Source organism: Corvus kubaryi, unplaced genomic scaffold, assembly GCF_017639235.1.
Source record: "Corvus kubaryi isolate FWS band 111438036 unplaced genomic scaffold, C.kubaryi_AGA036_p1.0 split1-37374, whole genome shotgun sequence".
Classification (NCBI taxonomy): domain Eukaryota; kingdom Metazoa; phylum Chordata; class Aves; order Passeriformes; family Corvidae; genus Corvus; species Corvus kubaryi.
In genome coordinates this window covers 1,386,649-1,404,638 of record NW_024582079.1, presented here as the reverse complement: position 1 = coordinate 1,404,638, position 17,990 = coordinate 1,386,649, and positions in this window count along the sequence as shown.

Here is a 17,990-nt window from a genome sequence, read left to right as displayed (position 1 = left end):
ATGGCTTTATACCTCCAGGAATTTCTCAGTTTGCTTTGTTTATTTAAACAAAACCCTTCAAATCTGAACACTAATCCAGCTCCTACCAGCAGCCTGGTGATTAGAGGAGCTGCTGCCCCAGGCTCAGGGTCTCTCCTGGGCAGCAAAGCTCTCCAAACATCTTGAAACAAATGTCAAACTATTAGTGGAGGCTTGTGTGGTGCAGGGAATTGCAAAAGCGCTGTTTGGAGAGGTCTGGGGGGAGGGTGGATGGGACATTTAGCACTGGGAAGGTGGCAGATGGCCAGATTGGCAAATCATCAAGATGCCAGCAGAGCCACAAAGGAGGGGAGCACGTCCTGCTAACCTGCAGGGGTGGGACAATGCAGAGAGACCCTCAGGTCAGGTACAGACAGGCGAGGGGAGCGCAGTCCTGCAGGGCGAGGTTGGAGGTGTTCAGCCAGCCCAGCTTTTCCATAGCCCTCTGATCTCTGTGCCAAGGAGTGATTCTTTACAGGGTGCCTGGGGAAAGCAACTGCATTATTTTCCTCCAGCATTTGGATGCCAGGAATCCAACAAGCCCCTGCTCTGCTGCATTTTCAGGCCTCCCCTCTTCTCCCATGGCTAAGGGCACACATGCACTAGAAAGCATAAAGAGTTTGGCTTTGACCAACTTCAATAAAGCATGGAAGGGGGGAAGATAGATGGGCACAGATGGGAGGAAACGCTTTCGGGAGAGACTGCTTGAGAAAGGCAAACGGAGGATGTTAAAGCTCTGAGCACCCATGCACAAATGGCTTGAAAAATTGACTCCATTTCCCCCCTACCCCCACCAAGTGTCTTTTCACTGGTCCGCCGTAGTTCAGGGTCACCTGAGTCCAAAGCTTCATGCCCTCAAACCATGAGGGTACACTCCACAAACCACAGTGCAGGGCCTGGGAATAACACAACCCACTTGAATGAAGAAATCTGAAAAAAAATAATGTGTATGCTGCACCACAATTACAGGTAGAGAAGGTATTTGAGGTGGTTAGTAAACATGTCAAAAAATAAATACAGCTATTCAGTCAGCAAACAGCTGCATGATTATAACCAGGAAAATCTACCCCAGCCAAAAACCAGCTGAGACCCAACAACATGCGCTTATTAAGGAGTGGTATTTTTTTTTGTGTGCGCATTTTTTGGAAGGAGGTTGAAAATATTCTGCCCACTCTTTATTTTAGGAAGGTGAAATGTCCCTGGTGGATTTCAAAAGCCAACCTCTTGGGTATGTGTTCTCCATGCCAAGACACTGAGTCACGAAGAGATCGGAGGAAGCTGTTGGAAGTCCAGACGGGATAAAACAGCTGTAATTGAGGAGCCAGCTCAGCTCCGTCTGCTAATAACCACACAGCCCTTCCCTGCCCTCAGCCTTTGAGCTGAGGTCTTTGCTCTCTGCCACTTTCACAGGCTCCCTGGTTATTGCTTGGGGTCAAACTTGTCCACACCTATTCCATTCTGAATGACTGCTTGTGTCCCAGCCAAGCCTGGGGTCAGGCAGTGTGCCTGCAGGCTGGGGAGCACTGTCCTTCCTGCGTTTTTCCCAACGGGAGCTGACAGCCCCAGGCACGTCTGCAGGACCCTTGGGCTTGCAGGGACACATTGCTGCTCTCCAAGCTTCAGTTTAATGTGTTTGTCCACCCTGGCACATCATGTGTTGTAGCAGCGTGGGACACGTCTCCGGTCACTGTCTGGCCTTTTTCTTTGGGGCACATGGGGTTGTTGGTGCCTCTTGAGGGCTCTCAGAATGAAGGGACTCTGTGATCCATAGGGATCATGGGGCAGGGTGGTACATAGCACGTGTGGGGTCTAGATGTGGGAAGGTCCCAGGCTGTTTGCCCAAGGAGGTTTCTGCCTCTGCCTGCTGGTGTTTACACCACGATGGTGGAGCAGGGACAAGAGGAAAGGTGCTCTGGCTGCTCCTGAGCTGCGGCAGCTCCTCGCCTGATATGTTTCATGGCTGCTGATTCCATCCAGAGTGTGAGGCACAGGCATGATGCTCCTTCTGCCTCAGCTCCAGAGGAGGGTGGGAAGGGTGGCCAGGGACAGGAGCCTTGGGACCCCCAACAAGTAACTCTGATGTGTCTCATGGGTCGGAGCGTTGGCTGAAAGTGCAAGCCATGTTTAGAAGAATGATCTTCATGGCCCAGTTCAGAAACTGAGCTGAATTTCCCTGCTATGAGTGTCCCGTCAAAAGAGCTTCAAGCCCCCTGCCTCCTGGAAAGAGCCCTGGAGGTCCCACCTGGACTGAGCAGAGGAGGGAATATGGAGGAGGTGGAGATGAGGCAGGACAAGGTGCAATAGGTAGATAGAGATGAAAGGTGTTAAAGGACAGTGAGGAGAGAAGGTAGGAGCAGGGGCAGAGAGAGGAACAGGGGGAGCAGTGAAGGGATAGAGAAAGGGGTTCTTATTTCCAAGGGAAGATGAGTCAGGGAAGGGAGGTAGGAAGCAAAGGAAAATCTGAGAAGGAATGGAGAAGCAGAGGAAATGACGAAATTAGCCTGGGGGGATTTGCTCAGTGGGGCCCCTGGTTGGGCAGCTCTCAGTGTGGAGGGGGTTGCCAGGTGCTGCTCGGCAGGGATTTGAGTCACAGCAGATTTCACCACGTCTGGGCAATGTCCTGGGCTGCAGCCGGGAAGCGCCAGGGGCAAAATTGTCCATGGCCAGTGCCGCTGTCCTCTGCCCAGCCGGTGGGCTCACACTTTTGCAAGAACAAGGAGCTGCTTTGGGAACAGTCTGACTCAGGAATCCCGTTTTATTCTCCCCCCCTTTGTTTTGCTGTTCTCTCCCCCCTCCTCCTTTTTCTTTGTCTGCTAATGCACAGCAGATGGGAGGAAATGCCATTTTAAATGCCACAGCATCCTGATGAAATGCGATGGGTTATGGCAATCTCGGATGAATCATGGGATTGTTTTGTGTACACGGCCCTGCTGCTGCTCAGCCTCGCTTGGGCAGCTCTCTGCCTCCAGCCTTGCAAGTACACTGAGGATCGTTCAGGCATCCCCACCAGCCTGGTGGCAGGTGCCCTCCCAGACCTGGGTGTCCAAGTCACATTCATTAATGTCACCAGCTGCATTTCTGGAGGCCAAACCAAGTCCATGACACTTTACCAGTGGTGAAACCAGCATTTAGTTTTGAAATATCTGCTCCACATTGCCTTTGGGGACTTCAGGGGTGATAAATGATGCTCAGTTCTCATGTTATGTTCATAGGATTTTTGCACAAGGTGGAAGAATGAGATCGAGGGAGCCTGACCTGGTGAATCACAGCCTTCCCCAGCATCTCCAGCTTAGCCCTTGGCCCCTCTGGAAAGCTGTGTTTCCACACCTGCCTCCTCCTTGGCCCCACAGCCAGGATGGACCCACAGAGCCAAAGCTGAGGTCTGTGATGTGGCCGCTTGCTGTCGAAGCTTTGCTTGGGGTGATCAGATCATTTCCCCTAAGCTATGAGGCAGGCATCGAATAATATTGACTCACTCTCTGGCAGCTTGCTGCCAGATGAGAAGGAGCAGCTCAGAAGTGAAAAGAAAAATATTAAAAATATATTTATACACATATCCCAACAGCTCCATCACTGGAACTCAGAGTGACCTAGCCCTTTCAGTTTCAAACTAATTAATTAGAGGGAAAAAAGTTACTTCTAAGCCTGCGGAATATAAAGCAGCCTTTTAAATTTGGTAGCTGAAAGAACAGATTTGAGAACTCCAACGAGCAGAAGACCTGACATTAACATTTCGTTGCAATATGCTTAACAACCTCGATTGGAAGTGTCTCTCTGGCTGTGTCTCACTGCCTGTGTGTCTGCTGGTGTGGCAGTTATTCAGCGCTGGCACTGAACATCAAGTAGCATTAAACCATTTAATTTCTCTTTTTTTGGGGGAGTAGATCCAATATACATCGATGCAGAGAGCAGAAGGGCTGTTATTATTAATCAGCCCCCAGCCCAGCCCTGCTTTCCCGCAGGCTCTTGCTCTCCTTTGTAAGCCTATCCCTGTTAAAAGGCCTGGCAGCCTCGCGTGCAGCACGGCCAACACCAACAGCCTCAACAGCTCTGCTGTGTTGATCCAGGACTCAGCAGCTCTACCTGGGAGGAGAGGGAAGGGGCTGTGTTTGCCTTCATGAAGCCAGGGATCTGGGGTATTATTTTTCTCCCATCGGGCATCCTTTGCTGCTCTAACTGGAGTCCAAAGGTGTGCAGCAGGAAAAGGAGGGGAAGGAGGCAGCAGGGGGAGGAAGGGGCTGCTCGTGCTGGGGGCATGCTGTGGACCTGTGCTGTGGTTTGTGTCCTTCCAGCATCCTGAGCTTCCTCAGCTCCATTCTGACCAGAGCAAAACTCCTACTCCTGGTGAAGAGCCACAATATGAGACTGAGAAAGGATAAAAACCCCCTTATTTTTCAGCAGTGAGCTGCCGCACTGCTGTGGCTGTATCCTATTACTTCGCCTCAGGATGGCTGGCTCTTGCTTGTGCTCCCACCAGACCAGCAGCACTTGTCCCCCCAGCCTGGCAGCCTCAGCCCCACAGTCCCTGGCCATAATCACCATCTGTGGTTTGCTCTGAATTCCCTGCTGTGTAGAGTCTGGGAGGCTGGGAAAGAGAAGAAAGCTTGCTGGGAAAGCTCAGCAGGATGGGTCACCCAGGGGAGGATCACTGTGAGGAACATCACTGTGCAGCAGCATGTCCCCCCACCCTCCCTGTGGCATCATCCTGGTGTGGGCACAGCCATGTGCCAGCAGTGGGGATGCAACAATCTGAAAACAGGGTAAAAAAGAGAGAAAAAAAGGTAAGAATTTAGGCCTCTCTTTCTGAGGGTTTCTGCTTTGTTCATTAGCATCCCTTCCTGGTCCCCTTGTGCCTCAGTGTGGCTGCTGGGCACGAGAGAGTGCCATTAATGGGCTCTTGATGTGTGTTTATTTCGTTTAGCACATCCTGAGTGCCATGGTGAGAGCTTCAGAGACGTTCATTACGCTGATTGCTTTCCCTGCTTATGAAGATGGAAAAAGCCACAGTGGTTAAGGGAGTGGAGTGGACAGATGCCAGATGCATTAGTGCTCTGGGCAGTCACGGAGGGCCCCTTCCTTAGGAGTTTTGCCTCAGGAGAAGGAGAGTTGAGAAGAACCCGGCTTCCCTGGGACCTGCACTCATTGACCAAGTGGCTGTGGGTTGAGGGGAGACCCCACAAGGGATGGGAGACCCCACAAGGGACATGACACCCTGCAAGGGTCTACCCTGCTCTGGCAGGGCTCAGTCTGAAGGTAGGGGAGACATGTGTGAGCACATCCAGCATGAGCCGTGCCTCGTGTCACAGCGTTGCCAGCCCTTTCTGATGCTTGTGCCATGAGCAGCCAGGGGTGGCCAGGGCAATGGTCCTGCTCACAGCATCCTCATCCTCTAAAAGTGTGAGTGCTGAGCCAGCCTGACTGGTTGCAGCCAAACCCTCTGACCCCGCCCAGGACAGGCAGCCACAGAAGGGTTGGCGGGTCACCCAGCACGACCTCTGCTCTCTGTCAGCACAAGCTCTGCATGTTCCCTGCCAGACAAGGAGGTGGGCAGGATGGAAAGCTTGTGCTCCTGGTACCCAAACCCATCTGCCCCTGGGCTTCCCAGGTGAACTGTGAAGCACTTTGCCTCTGCTCAAGTGGGACACAACCCCATGCTAGCTCCAAGCACATTCTCCAGATTGATATAACTTCGATGTACCAGAAAAAACTCAGCTTTAAGGCAGGAGCAACATGTACACATGTGCTTGTGAAAAAGTAACATGTGGGGGGATCAGATTTGGTCCTGCACTGATGGGGACAGCCAAGATGGGCTTCTGCAGCAACATTAGTCCCTGTTCTCCAAGCCCTGCTGAGGGGGTAGCATGGCCAGAGATGCCCATTTATCTGTGTATGACAGCAATACGCAAGAATCACAAACAGATTTTTGCCTTATCTTGCTTGAGGGTTGTTGCAGTACAAGGATTTATTTTGGCTTTTCTGCCAAAAAAATGTATGCAGAGATTCCACCAAAGCACATATATATATGTTTCTCTTGGAAACAGAAGAAAACCATTATCCGAAAAAGCCCTGCACTGTTATTAATCTCTGGGGTTTTATCCAAGTTTCATTAGGAATCTGGACATACTTGAAATGGCTTTCAGATAAAGCTGAATGAATCTCTCTCTGTCTCAGAGGCTGGTGCAGCTTAATTTCCTAGCTGAGATTTGGGTGGGTTGGGAATTGGGTAGGAGATTTTCAGCCACCTAAACCGGGAAGGAGGGAGTGCCTTAAAGCAACCCGATCTGAATGACTCGCAGGCACTTTCCATGGCTTGCCAGGAGCGTAGGGTGAGCAGGGATGTCTTGGTGGAGGGAAGCTCTTCCTTGAACTTGAAATTGCATTGGAGACTCCTGACTCATGGGGCAGGAGAGCTGGGAGAGCCAGTCCTCCAGGGGTGGACAGCCTCCCCTAATCCCTGGGAGCAAAAGGCCAAAGCACGGATGCTGGAGTAAGGAGGATGCTGAAGGCACTCCCCTGCCTTCCCTGGACCAGGGGTCCTGGATGTGGCCACCTCAAAGCCACGGCAAGCCTTCCAGCCCGTGTAAGCCACAAGAGGGTGACAAAGTGCCATCCTGTGCTGTGGTGGCCCTGGACAAACCCAAAGGTGTCCCGGGCTGGCAGACGACAGCAATCCCCTTTGGAGGGCAACCAGAGGCTCTTGGAAAGTCCTTGATGAAGTCCTGGATGGGAAAGAGGGCTGGCTGGAAATGGGATGCTGGTACTGAGGAGCTGGGGACTTTTTATTCCACCTAGCTTTAGTTAGCATCGGTGCTGGCATCAGCAAACTATTTTTGTTGCCAAAAGAGGGGGGGGAAAAACTCCCCAAAATTGCTGTAGCAGGCAGGGAGAGAAACCTTGCCCTTGCTCCCTGTTGGTGGTCTAATGTGAAACCCATATTTTTGAGTAATTTTGGAAAAACAGAGAGCAGCTCCATGTCTGTCTTTTGTGCTCATGGAGAGCTCGTGGCCAGCCAAACCTGCACCTCCCAGTGCTCCAAACATGCCGGGGCTTAGAGACATGGCTTGGTGGAGGAGCCACCCAAACTCACACGAGGTTGGGATGGAGGCAGCTTGGTGGCACTGGAAAGGATGCTCCAGGAGCATCTGTGCCACCTGAGAGTGGCACTGACAAGGAAAGATGCTCCTGTTCCTGTTCTTTCTGCCTGGGATGTCCCCAAGGTGCCCGTGTGTGGTCACCCTGCATATGTCACGCCTCACAGGCTGCAGCCATCTCTGTGTCTTAGGCCATGTACTGATGGTTGTCTTTTGGCCCTATGGGGACTCTGTTGCAGATCCCAATCCTTATAAGCCTCCCTTGGGAGAAACAGTGGTCCCTTCTGCCTCTTCTCTCTCCCTCTGAGACTGTAGCATCGCCCGTGGTGTGGTGTGGACAGGAACTCGCAGGATGATCTTTGCAATTCTGCTTCTAGAAGGACAACCCGTGCTTCTGAGCAGCTGCCCGAGGCACTGTCCAAGAGAGAAGACTGAAGTGCTCTGGGAGGTTTCCAAGTGGGAGTCTCATCCTCCCTCTCTCCCAGGAGGCCGGGGCAGCGGGTGTGGGCTCGACGGCATCTCCGGCCGGGAGCACCAGCCAGCTCCCTTGTAACTTCATCTGGGCTGGGATGGGAAGAGCCCGCAGTGCAGCAGACAGGAGGGTGGCTCTGCCAGCCTCTGATCTTATCTGCTGCTGAGAGTGGCTGGTGCAGGCTGGCCCTGCCTCCTGGGAAGGTTGGGCTGCCTGGCCGGAGAGCTGAGCAACATTTTCCCACAGAGCGTGGATTTGTTTTACCCCTCTCGCTGTTGCAGGAGTGCACATATGGATATTGGGATGTATATTTGCAAATCCCCTCACTTCTATCTGTTGTTTATGCTGTTATTGGTAAAAGGACGAGGGGACAAAGGAGTGATTGCCCCCTAAGTGCTTCGGGAGGCGCCTGTGTGGAAGTGACATGGGGTGATGTGAACGAGGGTGTGTGCCTGGGTAACACAGGCTTTTTCTGGCAGCTGCAACTTGTTCACTGAGTTTACACTCCAAGGAGATTCTTCTCTGTTCTCTTTAAATACTAGAAGTAATTAGAAGCTGCTTATGAGTAATTGCTTGGACTAAACAGTCTGGTTTCATTTAAGTGGTCGGTATGAAATGCCTGATGGTTTGGTAGGGAAAAAAGTAAGAAAGACTCCTTCTCTTTTAGGCTCCTAGGAGCTGCCATGGGGTTAAATCCTGCCTTTCCTCACCCATCTAGGACTGTGAAGCCCTCCCAGAGGGAGGTGGGAGAGAACATTTTCTCCCTTGAGAAGGGAGGGGAAGGTGGAAGAGGGACTGGTTATGCCAAAACTAATGGGGCCGGGGTTTTTCAGTGAGAAACAGCTGATCCCACTCTTACCTCCAGAGCAACATGCAGGAACGTTTTCTGCCACTCCCCAAGGCAGAACTGTGAAAGCCTAAAGCCAATGTTAATGACCAGCTTGCAACACGCTGGATTTTACAGACCTCAGTGAAAATTGTGACAATAAATCTGCCTCAGGCTCCAGTCGTTAAGTTGTCCTCAATACCACAAAAATCCCTGCAGATTTTGTGTTTACTTTGGCCCTGCAAATGCCGTGCTCTGTTACAGTGTTAATGGCAAGAGAGATTTTCGGGGCCTTGGACGCAGCGGCGCTGGTTTGGATGAGCCGGCGGCGGGGAGCGGATGGAGGGAACGGGCTCCGTTTGGTGCGTTCAGCACATTTTATCAGCTTATCCGATCTGTAGGCAGATGAAACAGTGCAAGTCAGGCAGGGTGAGAAGAGATTTCCCAACAGGGTAAGCAGGCATTTGGAGGCAGGAGGAGTGTGGGAACTGCAAGGGAGAGGAAGGTTTGGGACCTGGGGCTGGGGAAGGCTCTGTTCCCTTCTCCTGGCAGAGAGGTCGCCCTGAGGGGCAGGACCATGTGTATGGCATCCCCTTGCACAAGCTCTGTGCTTACCCCACTCCTTGTGCTGGAGGCACATCCTGATGCATCCCAGAGACCATCCTGGAGATGTGATGCTGAGGAGCTGGACCAGGGCTGACCTGCGCAGCCGTTCCCGTGTTATCCGTGCATCCCTGGGCTCTGGTCACCTAGCAACTGTGCATCACATCGCACGGCAGCCTTAAATAAATGGTGTGCAGCAGGACCATGAACCCTGCCGGGCCCCACATCCGCATCCCACTGCTGCAGCCTCGACTCTGGCAGCTCTGCAGAGTCTGTCATGTGCTGCCAGGGCAGCTACATAATCCATGCTCATGCTTTCCCCTTCCCAAATCCCCTCCATCATCCTGGATTTAAGCCAGTCCTGTGGCACTGTGGTACACTGGGAGCTGCTTTCAGCATATTTGAGAATCAACTTCTCCCAGGGCGGGATCCCTGCCTTGACTTGGATCATGGGACTGAGCTACATCCCCTGTTTTCATTTCGCTTGGTGTTTAGGGGAGCTGAATATGGGTTATACCTTTCCATTTATAGTTCTAGCAAAGCATGATTGGATTTTGTTCCAATCATTTTTTATCTTGACTAAAATGTCGGTTTTGAAGACCTATTATTAGCAATTTTTTGTATAGCTTCTGGATTACTGCAGATAATCATGAATCACCCTCTGCAGTATTGATATAGGTACTTTAAGCCTCCCAACAACCACCCTGTAAGTTATGCCCGCGATTACGAGCCAAAAACCCTCAATGGTAACTGGTGGGCTTGGAATATGGGGATGGTGCTCCAGATCCAGTGTCTGCAGAGCACATTTCTCCACCGTCCTTGTGTGTGCGAGGAGTCCTGGTGCACATGCTGTGGTTCAGCTCCAGCTCCCAGCTCCAGCCTAGGACTTTGCTTCCAGCCCCTTCCAGCCCCTTCCCTACATTTGTCCTGCTTGGTGCCCATGTTGCCTTACATGGTCTCCCAGTGCTGGATTTGGTGCTTTCTGTTTGGGAAACTGCATCTCTTTGCTTGATCTGGTGGTTTTACTGGTGCCTGGTGGGCAGCTGCCTGCACTGGAGTGAACACAGCTCACCCTGACCCACGGCTCCAGGAGGAGGCTGCTCCAGGCCCCTCTGCTTTGGAATGAAGTTATTTGCACCCATCATAGAGTCTTAGAATCATTAAGTTTGGAAGAGCCCTTTGAGATCATCACATCCAACCATTAACCCAGAACTGACAGTTTCACTCCTAAGCCATGTCTCTAAGCACCAAATCTACATGTTGTTTCAACACTTCTAGGGATGGTGATTCCACCACTTCCCTGGGCAGCCTGTTTCAATGCTTGACTACTCTTTCAGTGAAGAAATTTTTCTCAACATCCGATCTAAGCCTCCCCTGGCACAATCTCACCCTGCAGAGTTTGTCTGCAAATGCCATGTGCTGCCTCTGAGGAATCACTCCTGGAGTTTTCTGTTCGAGTGAAATACTCCAGTGTTCTCCTCAGTAAATTCAGCTGAGGGAAACTGGTTTTTATTCTCATTATTCTGCTCTGTTTCCCATTCAGGAGGGAGGAATCCAAGCTCCAAAGTTTAATCCTAGATTTCTCTGCTGACAGAGCTCACTGCACAGCCAGGAAAGGAAGCTCTACTCAACTTTGGGCACGACTGATACAGCAGCATGGTTGTGCTGGACCTCTTCTCTGCTACTTTAAGGTCCAGAGGTCAAACAGGTGTCCAGGTTTAAACCAAGACCTTCTGGTTTGACTCCTCTTGGGAAGCCGTAGCACCAATGAGGCTGGTGTGTTACAAACCCAGGTTGAAGGGGAATGTGGGTGCTCAGCATTCAAAGCTCCATTCCCTCGTATCTTGCTTTCCACCCTGCTGCAATGTCTGTGGGCACCCTGGGCCTTCGAAGAAACTTCAAAGGAGGCAGCACACCCTCTTCTGTTAGCACTGAAGACTGATGAATAACAGAGTGGACCCACCCACTTGTACTTCAATCTGCAATGTTCTATGGAAATTAAGCCTTTCTCTTACAAGAACACAATTTGTGCTCTTGGCATCCTGGGCGAGAAAGAGCTCTCATCTCCTGCTGGATTATTGATACCTTTTGTATTAAGTAACACAGTGTCTAGCTGGGCTATTTGCCTGTTCTGAACCGCTCCCCAGACAGCGCTCAACAGCACAGAGACCTTTTGAAAGGGTGAGAGCGGGAGCTTCCAGCGCCTGTGCCCAGGGCTTGCTGCTGCCTGCAGGGATGGGGTGGGCAGAGAGGAGCTGCGGGGTCTGGCCGCACGTGCTCCCTGCCCTCTTCCTGCTGCAGCAGCACGGCTGTGACCAGCCTTGACATAAAACCCTTTGAAGTGCCCCTCCTGAGCTTTCCGCCTTCCTCTCCTGCCAGGGTGGAAAACAACCTTTGGTGCTGGGGAGCAGCAGCATCTCTACCATGGTCCCCCAGGGTGCTGAGAAAACACGTCCTGGATAAACAGGCGTTCATTTGCCCGAAGGGGGCACAGGTGCGAGCCCGGCTGGCACGGGCAGGTGTGTTTTGCTTGTGCTGAAGTGGGGTTATAAACAAGCAGGGCGCTGAGGCCATCCTGTCCTGCCCTGCTGTGAGCTCAGCAATGAGAAAGGGCTCCTTGTCTAGGGCAGGCACCTGAGCCAAGCCAGGGAGTGCTGGGCTTCATCCTCCTCGTCCTCCATGCCTTGGCTCGGGGCAGCGAGCAGAGCTCCGGGTCGGCAGCCTGCCCACCGGCCGTCGCATCTCCTGCCAGCCCAAACCCACCGGCTGCCTTTGAAGAGGTTGCACCTGAAAGGGGAGATGGAATTTGAGGGCAGGCAGGAGCCAGGAGGCTGCCCAGCCCTGGGGGAGGATGGCCAGTCCCTTGCTGTGCTGTGGCTTGGGAGGAGAGCCAGGACCCTGGTGGGGCATTAGGAGAACATGGAGGGGCTGGGGCTGCTCCCATGGACCCAGGAGTTTGGAGGTCCCTGGATACCTGATGGCCATGGCTGCTCCAGGAGGGAAGCGTGTTCAGGGGCTCCACCAGAGGTGCCAGGTTGCAGCCTGGAGTGGCTTTGGGATGGAGAGACATTTGCCAGGCAGCTGCTGGGACGAATTGCTCTTTCTTTCCCCAGCCTGGGTGAGGCTGAAAGTGATGCCAGCATCTTGCATACTTTGAGGATTGAGGAGTTTCTGTGTCTCCCATGATAAACCGTGTCAGGAATGAAGGTGGGGGAGTCCAAAATCAATAAGCTGGGGAAGCCAGTGTCAGGGTCACATGGCAGTGCTGCCAGAAACCAGCTATGCTAAATGCTTAAATCCTTCCTTCCGCTGCCTTGGGACCTTCTCCTCTGCTTCAAAGAGAGCCCTTGGAGGCCAGGGAACTGCTGACTCTTTTTTTATATGTTTTTTTTTTAGCAAAGCTCGGCCATTCTGGAAGGTGTGTTGGGGCCAAAGTCCACCCTAGGAGCCTGAGCCATGAGAGCCTGACAGGACCAGGCTGTGCCCATGTGCTCTCTATTTTCCCATCAAACTCTGCCACACCTGGGCAGGTTCCTCATCTCCAGCCTGTCCTGCCTGCAAAGCCAGACTTGAGTTGCTTCCCCTTTCACCCTCTCAGAAACCTGTGGGGATCCACATCTCAATGCATCCCTGGTTCACAGCGAAGGGGATTCTCCATCCAGACTGCCAAGCCACTGTGTGAGCCCTGAGGCTCTGCCGCGAAGCTCCAGCGGGGAGCACCTCACTTCAGGCGTGGATTTTGGGCTTGAGAAGAGGGAGCAGGGCGAGGAGGGAGAGCACCCAGGCGACGTGGAAAGCTTGCCATAAGGCATGGGAAGAAGGGAGCAGTGCCAAACCCATGGGCTCCTCTCCAGCTCTTCAAAGCAAATCGTTAGAGACATGAGAGAAGGCGGCGGCGAGCTGCAGTTTCCCAGAAGGTGGAGAAAGGCAAGGGAAAGAATATTATGTGAAGGAAGGGAAGCTGATGGACTGAAGCCTCCTGAATGAAAGGGAAGGAAGAAAACAAACACAAGCAGGAAGGCGTAGAAGTCATTTCACAGGAGAATTTGCAGAATCATTGAGATGTATCATCACAGTGACCAAAACCAGAAGAATAATTCCTTACCCTAAGAGGAACTTTTCTTATTCAGGGCTTTTATTTCCTATTTTGCTGGTACTGCAGGACCAGGAGACGAGGAAGGGAAGAAGCAGTGTTTTGATGGGGAACAAACCCTGGCCAAGCCCAACGTGTGTTGTTAGAGGCTATGGTTTACATTAGAAAAGACTCTAATACTGTGCTACAGCTTCCAAGTGCATTTTGATGGTGATGATTATTTTCAACTGCGCAAATGGTGTGAAATACAGGCAGGGTATTGAAAAAAAGACCATTCAGCTTCTAGAAAATCCAGATCCCCTGTCAGAGGGACAGCTGAGGCTTTCCTCTCTGCCCCATAACATGCTACTGGTGGCTTTGGCATTGTGTGCCACGGCTGCTGCTGCTGCACCGCAGTTCCTCGTCCTTTCAGCAATGATCAGGGTTGCATAACCAGGAACTGATGCAGATTTGCTGTTTTCTCCTCCTCTGGCTCCAGCTTCCAGAGAGTGAATTATGGTGTGTTCAAAAACCTCTGTTCCCCCAACCCAAACCCTATCCCTGTAATCTGGTTGAGGTCTCAGCACAGCGGTTGCCACTAGAAAATTGGTTCCTATCCACAGGATCCATGTGGCCAGATGCAGAGAGGTGCTGGGCTCCGTGTGGGAAAAATGAGGTCCTAGAGTGGGAAAGTAGAATATGGGGGGCTGGTGGGGGAGGAGGCAGGTCCTGGCGCTGCCTGGCAGAAATGCTTCTTGCCTGCAATGCACCAGGGAGGGAAGATGGTCCTTGGGGATATCCCTGGAGGGAAAGACACTGGGGAGCAAAGAGTGCTCATGACAGGGAGAAGTCCAGGACAGGACCATTCACCAGGCTGAGGGTATGATGTCCAGGACTACCTGGAGGCTCCCAAAGTCAATGGAGAGGCACTCACCTCCAGCCTCATCCTCTCCTGGGCTTGGGACTGGCGACGCCTCCAGCCTCTTTCCTTCACCACAAATTACCTGGCCAACCCCTTCTCTCAGCCTTTTCCCCCCTTTCTAGACAAAACACCTTTCCCCATTCCTGGGACTGCTCTCTTCTTCTCCAGACTTGCCTAGGCTCTTTCATCATGCCAATAAAAGAGTAAATGCATCACACGTTGGCCAGGGAGAGCGGAAACCCTTAAACATCTAAGAGGCGAGAGCGACAAGAGGTGTTTTTTCGAGGCTCCCTGATGCCCTGTTAGGTCAAATGTCTTGCTCTGAAGCGGGAGAGAGGGGACTTATTAAAAACCTTTCATTTTTCTGATTTTTAAGGTCCTGCTTCAGCAGGCTGGAGGCCGAGGCGTGAGTGGGGCTGTCGAGGGGGAAGGGCAGCGAGCTGACGGCGTGCAAACAGATTGTGCAATATTTGCCTTGCACAGAGCTCCCATTGTAAAGCCTGGGAGTTCTGCTTCCAATAAATCCCTTGCCATAATGCCCCATTGATGGCAAGAGAAAGGCAGTATTGAGGGCTGAAAGAGCTACGGCCCTGAGAAGGGTTAAAAAATAAAGAAAAGGGGGGGGGGAGGTAAAAAAAAAAAAAATAAAGATTTGAGGCTTAGTTTTAAACTTTGCTGTGTGGCCCCTGTGGCAGATCGCAGGTTCAGAGAAATATGTGGAGCCTGTTTGCATAACCCCATTTGCAGCGAGCACTTTCGGAGCCAAAGCGCGAGTGCGGCCGGAGCTGGGGGGCGGTGGGGAGAAAAAAGCAGGAAGGGCTGTGTTTATTTTCATTCTTGTCCCAGGCCACATAAAATTAATAATTAAAAAAAAAAAAAAAAGTAATAATTAAATATTTGGTCAGAGAACCAGCTGTGTAAATGTGAGGAGCTGTGCCAGCTGCAAGGACATGGAGGGACTTGGTCCAGGCACTGGTCAGGGTTCGATGCCTTGCAGGTCATGTTCCTGAGCTTAAAAGCACCAAAAAAAGAGCATTTTGGGCTTTGGCTGGTAACTTTACCCTGGCTGCTGAGTGATTCCTCAGCATGGGGAGCTTGGTTCCAGCTGGGAAGGGTCTGCAGGCACCTGGAAGGGCTGGGCTGGAGTGCGGCTGGGTGATGCTCTGCCCACAGAGCTGCTGCCAGCCCCACATCCAGCACCCAGCTCACCTGGTGGGCCTCCCCATCCCCCTGAACTGGTTATGCCACTGCAGATCAGGCTGGGAGTGAGATTCAGTGTCTTTTGTCACAGCAGCTGATGTGACGGGGAGGAGCAGGGCTGTCCTTGGCAGGGCAGATGCAGGACCAAAGCAGGCAGGGTCTGCTGGCTGGCTCAGCATTCACGGCCGGGCCGGCTGCCAGGGGAAATCTCCCCATTGTGCAACATGCTGGAGCTCTCCAGGGAAGGTCCTGGCTCTTGAGACATCTTTGAGTGAGGCTGGACGAGTGACTGCCTTGAATTAAGAGCGGTTGAAGGGGTGCCTGCAGGCCCTGAGTACTTTTTCCATCCCTAGACCTTGTGATGCATTAATCACTCTCAGAGCAGCTGTGCAGACAGCTTAAATCGTCCTGACCCCAAAACTCCAGACTTGTCATTTCTTCCTCCTCCTCCCTGCTAGCCACTCCCTCCTCCTGCCTCCTGTCATGATATCAGTGGGGCTGGTTTGAGGGTCCCATTGCACCCCATTTCCTGGGATCTAGAGTGTTTTCGCTGTACCCCTTGCTGCTTTTCACCCTTTTATCATTTCTTGGAGGAGAACCCAGCCAGCTGTCCCTGAACCTTCTGAGCAGGGTCACTGCCAACAAATTCACTATTTATTCACCCTTTGGCTCTTGGAAAAGCTCCTTCAGCTCAGTTAACCCTGCTGTTTCCCCCCCAGACCCAGGGCCAGCTTGGACCCATCACTGATTTAACTGAGCTGGCTGCCCTGGCTGGCACAGAAGGTCCCCTCCCCGTGCCAGCATGTACTCACGTCCCTGCTTCCACCTCCTTCCCTCCTTTCACCCCTCTGAGTTTTGGCCATTGACAGCAGCATAAGCTCAGGATGACTCTCCCAGCCTGTGCCTCCTCATCCTAAGGGTATGAGCTGGATGTGACCCACAACATGGCTGTGGAGCAGCAAATCCACACACCCAGGAGGTGCTTGGCTCTGCTCTTGCTGCTCAGAGGTGGGATCCAGCCCTGCTCCTCGTAGGTGGGCTCCAGCCCCACTCCTGTGGCCACACATCCCTTCTGCTACCCCCTCCTGCACCTCCCTCCTGCTCATCCTCTGGCCCCAAGCAAGACATAGTTTATCAGTGATCTGTGTTGCCTTGAACACACTTTCTCTGCCATGTCTCAGGCCTGACATCTTCAATTTCCTCTCTCATCTGTAATACTCACCCAAGTGGGCCATTACTTATTATTTGGAAAGAGCTCTGATTACAACCCCTGGTGATAACTCTGTCTCTGGTTCGGGGTGTGCATGGAGCCATGTGTACAGGAGAACACAGGACCCAGGAGATGGGGATCCCCCACCTATATTTCCTTTCAGTCAGGTCCAGGTTTTTCCAAGAGGAGGGTATTGTTCAAAACTAAAGATGTTGGGGAAGACAAGGAAGGCAAGTGGTGGGAAGGAGCGAGGGAAAGGGAGAAGAGAAGCAGGCGGAAGAAATGAGAGATGAACCCCTGGGGATTAGTCAAACCTCACTGAAGGGCTCAACCCAGCCCTTCCGAGCTCTGTTGAGTGAGCAGGGGTTCCTGCCAGCAGGGGAAAGCACAGAACACAGCTATCCATCCCTGCCTCCTGCTCCTGTCCCCTGCACCCCTCCCTGTGCTCCTGCAAGCCCTGGCTGAAACTGGCTCTGTCCCTGTCCTTGTCCCCATCCTCTCTGCCTGTGTCTAAAGCCAGGAGGGAGAAGCCCATCCTCCCTTTGCTATTCCTGGGAGTCACCCCTGTCCCTGGGAGTGAGGAGCCTCGTGTTCCTTCCTCCCCACTCCTCCATGGTGTCCGGGGTCCTAGGGAGCAGGCTGGCGTGGGGCAGGGAGGACATTTGGGGCACAGTGGACTGGAGGGTCAGTGGAAGGACAGAGAGTGTGGGGGGAGCCCAGGGAGGGGACCCAGAGGAGGAGATCAGGGAAGGGGACACGCAGGGGTCCTGGAGCCATCTGTCTCATCTGCTCTTCTGAGCCAGTTCTGAAGGCAGAGCCCTCCCAAACCCCAGTGAGCCCCCACCACAGCCCTGCAGTTATAAAGGCAGGTGGGGTGGCTGGGCTGGGGGCTGTCAGGGTGCTTGGTGTGCTGGGACCCCTCGGGTCCCCATCAGGACTGCAAACAGCCACAGGACTCAGCTCCCGGCTCTGACAGGGGTGGGTGAATGTGAGTGGGATTGTGTTACCAAAATTCCCCTTCCTGGACCATGTCCTTCCCTGGAAAGTGGAGGGGACAAGAGGCATACCAGGCATGAGGGCTTCCTGATGCCTGATCCATGCTGGCCCTGCAGAAGGAATTGCACAGGGCCTTTGCTCATCTCTGCCAAAAACCCCCCTGAAGCATCAGGGCACTAGCCCATTGTCCCAGCACCCCAAGCTCAGATCAGTACCCCTGCATTGGCAGAAGTCTCTGGTTCCCACCAAACCTTGCCCCTGGCTGGCTGTGACAATGGCCCTTCACTGCCTCAGTTTCCCCACTTGGAAAATGGGCGCAGCAGCACCCACCCCACTCCGTAGTGTTCTGCAAGCCCCCAGGTGGTTTTATTAACACTGGGGGTGTTCAAACAAGTTTTTGCAGCTTCCCCTTGTTCAGGATTTATTTGGATGGTGATCCTGTCAGTGTGGGCAGCCGGCCCCAGCAATCCCTCCCAGAGACCCAGCCAGTCCTGCTGCCCTCCCGGGCTGGATGCTGCGGGGGCTTCAGCTGAGCATCCCACCAAGGGTCCTGATCCATGTGTCACACGCCTCGGTGCAA